This window comes from Oryctolagus cuniculus, chromosome 12, assembly GCF_051225735.1.
Source record: "Oryctolagus cuniculus isolate XC-2025 breed Fujian yellow rabbit chromosome 12, ASM5122573v1, whole genome shotgun sequence".
In the NCBI taxonomy this organism is placed as follows: domain Eukaryota; kingdom Metazoa; phylum Chordata; class Mammalia; order Lagomorpha; family Leporidae; genus Oryctolagus; species Oryctolagus cuniculus.
The window spans coordinates 91772218-91777312 of record NC_142878.1 but is presented as its reverse complement, the minus strand read 5'-3'; positions in this window follow the sequence as shown (position 1 = coordinate 91777312).

Here is a 5095-nt window from a genome sequence, read left to right as displayed (position 1 = left end):
CTAGCGCACCAGCCCCGCCCCGACGCGCATGCTCGCTCGGCCTTCACAGCTCAGGCCAGTGGGGGCGCGAACGTCTTGACGCCATGGCTGCTGCTGGGGACTTGAGGGCTTTGGGGCCGGCAGGCCAGGTCTTTCTTGCTTTGGGCAGAACACGGACCCTGTGTAGAAGGCGCTGTCGGGTAAATACAGATAGCAGGTGATCACGAAAGTGTGCAGTGGTTGTCACGGGGGGACCCCCTCGGCACCCCACGCCCAAAGTGAAGTTGTCCAAACGGAGGAAAGCGTTAAGGACCAAAAATGTGCAGGCTCGTTGGTGGGTCGGGGGTGAGATTTGGGAGGTGGGGGAGGAGAGGTAGGGGCGTAGATGTCGCCTCGAGGGCTCGAGTTGTTTTTTGCTTTATTGTTTTAAAGGTGACTTTTTTTTTAATGGCATTTTCTGAAAGGGTAGGGTTAGGGATGGGGGAGGGTGTGACTAGCGAGAGGGTAGCACTAGCAAAATCTGGGGTGACCGTGGCGGTGGCTACGAGAATGCACACTGTTAAACGTACTGGAACTGCAAGCCAAGAGGACCCGTCTTGCCGTAGGATTGTTTTGGAGATACACGGAGCCCTGCATCTCAGAAGGCAAGGTTGCCATAAGGGAGATACTTCAGGTTTTTAAGCTGGGTGAGGTCGTGATCAGTTTGCATGGCGGAAAGCTCACCCTCGCTGTCGTGCCAAGGATGGTTAGGAAGGAGGGAAGGCTAGAGCGGGGGCCTGCCTAGGAAGCTGCTCCAGCCGTACAGGCCTGGGTTGATGGGGGCCTGGACTCGCAGTGGCAGAGGCCGTGGGACACGTGGGCAGATCTGAGGGACAGAGAACCACCAAGGGCAGGGGGCTGATTGAACGTGCAGGATGAGCGAGAAGGAGGTGATGCCCGGTGTTGGGGTGGAGACAGGCGATGAGTCCTGTTTCCAGCACCACATGTGGAGATGGGCTTGCGACTCGCTACCCGCAGTGGAGATGTCTGCAAATGAGGACAGTCTTGCACCCAGGACCCATTCCTGGGAAACACAGGTGGGCTAGAGGGAGGAGGGTGGACCTGCGGAGGAGACCCCAAGTGGGGAGAGGAAAAGCAGCGGATCACCGACGCTTTGTAAAAGAGGAGGAGCCCAGGCTGTCCAGTGCTTCTGAGCCGGCAAAAAAGAAAAGAGAGAGAGAGAGAGAGAGAGAGAGAGAGAGAGAGAGAGAGCTTACGCTTAGCAACTAGATCCCCTGCAGAGGCAGTCTCTGTGGGGGTGTTCGGGCAGAAGCCAGACCACCGTGAGCTGAGGAATGCGAGGTGGTGAAGTGGGGACGGTACAGTGCAGGCGACTTTGTCAGGTTGCTGCAGGAGCTTGTAATGCACTCACCAGCGCTTAGTCCAGAATACAGCTGCGTTCTCCACTCTCGATGTTGCAGCTGGGGCTGGTGTTGTGGCACAGCCTTAAACCTGCAAACTGGCATCCCATGTGAGCACCAGTTAAGTCCCAGCTGCTCCACTTCTGATCCAGCTCCCTGCTAATGCACCTGAGAAAGCCACAGATAATGGCCCAAGTGCTTGGGCCCCTGCTACCCACGGGGGAGACCTGGATTGAGTTACAGGCTCCTGGTTTCAACCATCTAGGGAGTAAACCAGCAAATGCAAGAAATATCTCTTTCCCTCTGCCCGTGACTCTCCCCTTCACTCTTAACTCTGCCTTTCAAGTAAGTAAATCTTAAAAAAAAAAAAAAAGTTGCAATTATTTGGAAAGCAATGTGGAATATGTAATAAAATCCTTATGTAAACACTATGATATAAATTGTGTAATAAAGTGATCACACTTAATGTTCTATGTCAACTGTACTGTATTATCCTATAATACAAAGACAAACAAAATACAAATTAAGGAAATGGACTGAGGTTTTTTGTCACCCCCTAAATTCAGATGTTAAAATCTTAATCCCTGTCTGAGGAGTAAGAGGTGGAGCCGGCCGCCCCTAGTCATCATCTTTATATGCGCTGTCTCAGGATAGGATAGTAGCATCTCAAACGTGCACATTATGTGACATGCTGATTTTTTTCTTTTCCCAGTTCATGGCAGTGTTGACAGATGCAGAACTTCTGGAAGAGCTGCTACTCAGGTGAAAAGTTTGGTGGTTTTAGTGAAAATGCCAAGTTCTGAATATCAAAACTCAAGGCCACTGGACCTGAGAGCAGAAAGCCACAGATTGGAGTGGGGTTCAGAATGGTCTGAGGTTGGTTTTCCTGGTTGTTCCAGCAGAGAGGCCAGGTTGCAGTGCACACACACAACCACCTGACAGGTTTTGGAGGGAGAAGAGAATGTTCACATCCACCTTTTCAGAGTTGAGGGAAAATGCAGACTTTTCAGACAAGCTGTGTGTTCAGCCTGGGGCCAAAGCGGCTGTGCTCCTATGGCTGACTCAGTTACTGAAGTGGGCAGGTCAAGTGGGCCGCTTGCCAGGGAAGCTCAGAAATGCTGAGTGAGGGCCTGGGGCTCCGATCAGAAGGAAGCCAGGTGCTGGGATATGCACCGGCCTACAGTAAGTACTTGGCAAGCTTAGCTCAAGTACGCACTGGACTGAGCAACTGGAATCTAACAGAGGGAGCACCACAAAAGTGCTGGGATGCCACTTTGAAGACAGGCTACAAGAAGAACCATGGTTGCACCTGTGCACCCCCAGCCCTCTGGTAGTGTAAAAGAAGCCCACTGCTGTGTCATGAGCTGCCCTGTGCACCACGGGGCTGATGTCTCTGGCCGACAGCCAGTGAGGACCTGAGGCCTAACCACAGTCACGTGAGTGATGTGGACTAGATCCTCCCTGGACAAGCCTGGAGAGGACCACAGCTAGCCTGCTGATGTCTCCCCCTGCCCCGAAACCTTTTATTTAAGGAACACAAACTGCATGCATTTCATAAGTACAACTCTAGAAACATAATGGTTCTTCCCACCTGACCTGCTCTCCCACCCACACTCCCACCCCTCTCCCTCCTCCCTCTCCTATTCCCACTCTTATTTTTAACTAAGATCCATTTTCTTTTTAAAAAAATATTTATTTATTTGTTTATTTATTTGAAAGGCAGAGTTACAGAAAGGCAGAGAGAGAGAGAGAGAGAGGTCTTCCATCCGCTGGTTCACTCCCCAGACGGCCAAAACAGCCGGAGCTGCCCTGATCTGAGCCAGGAGCCAGGAGCTTCTTCTGGGTCTCCCACACGGGTACAGGGGTCCAAGGACTTGGGCCATCTTCCACTGCTTTCCCAGGTCATAGCAAAGCTGGATTGGAAGTGGAGCGGCCAGGACTCATATGGAAGGTCTATATTCAGATTTCTAGGTATCTCCATCCTGTCTTCCCCTGTGGCTGTACCAGTTTACATTCCCACCAGCGGTGGATTAGAGTACCTTTTCCCCCATATCCTCACCAGCATTTGTTGTTTGTTGATTTCTGTAGGAAAACCATTCTAACAGGAAATCTCATCATGGTTTCGATTTACATACCCTGTGGCTAGTGATCCTGAGCATCTTTTCATGTGTCTGTTGGCCATTTGAATTTCCTCTTTTGAAAAATGTCTGTTTAAATCCTTTGCCCATTTCTTTTTCTTTTTCTTTTTTTTTTCTTTCTTTCTTTCTTTTTTTTTTTTTTTTTTTTTTTTTTTTTTTTTTTTTTTGACAGGCAGAGTTAGACAGTGAGAGAAACAGACAGAGAGAAAGGTCTTCCTTTTCCATTGGTTCACCCCGCAAAGTGGCCACTATGGCCGGTGTGTTGCAGCCAGCACACTGCACAGATCCGAAGCCAGGAGCCAGGTGCTTCTCCTGGTCTCCCATGCAGGTGCAGGGCCCAAGGACCTGGGCCATCTTCCACTGCACTCCTGGGCCACAGCAGAGAGCTGGGCTGGAAGAGGAGCAACCAGGACAAAATCTGGCGCCCCAACTGGGACTAGAACCCGGGGTGCTGGTGCTGCAGGTGGAGGATTAGCCTAGTGAGCTGCGGCGCCGGCCCCTTTGCCCATTTCTTAACTGGGTTGTTCGTTTTGTTGTTGCTGAGTTTCTTGATCTCTTTATATATATTCTGGTTATTAATCCTTTATCAGTTGCATAGTTTGCAAATAATTTCTCCCATTCTGTCTGTTGCCTATCCACTTTTCCTGAGTGTTTCTTTTGCAGTGCAAAAGCTTCTCAATTGGATGTAATCTCATTTGTCAATTTTGGCTTTGATTGCTTTGCCTCTGGAGTCTTGTCAAAGAACTCTTTTCCTGTGCCAATGTCTTGCAGGGTTTCCCCAATGTTCTCTAATAATTTGATGGTATTGGGTCATAGATTTAGGTCTTTAATCCATTTTGAGTGGATTTTTGTGTAAAGTGTAAGGTGGGGATCTTGCTTCATACTTCTGCATGTGGAGATCCAGTTTTCCCAGCACCATTTGTTGAAGGGATTGTCATTGTTCCAGGGATTGACTTTGACTTTGTCAAAAATAAGTTGGTTGTAGATGCATGGGTTAATTTCTGGCATTTCTATTCTGTTCCATTGGTCTATCCATCTGTTTTTGTACCAGCACCAGGCTGTTTTGATTATGACTGCCCTGTAGTATGTCTTGAAATCTGGTATGGTGATGCCTCCAGCATTTTTTTGTATAAGATTGCTTTAGCTATTCGGGGTCTCCTATGTTTCCATATGAATTTCAGCATCATTTTTTCCATATCTGAGAAAAATGTCATTAGTATTTTCATTGGGATCACGTTGAATCTGTATATTGCTTTCAGTAGTATAGACATTTTGATGATGTTGATTCTTCCAGTCCATGAACATGAAAGATTTTTCCTTTTTTTTTTTTTTGCCACTTCTTCTATTTCTTTGTTTTATGTTTTGTAGTTCTCATCATAGAAAACTCTGACATCCTTGGTTAAATTTATTCCAAGATATTTAATTATTTTTGTAGCTGTTGTGAATGTGATTGATCTTAGAAGTTCTTTCTCAGCTGTGCGATTGTCTGTGCATACAAAGGCTATTGATTTTGTGTGTTGATTTTGTATCCTGCCACTTACCAGGAATCTTTTGGACCCCCTAAATATAGAATCATGT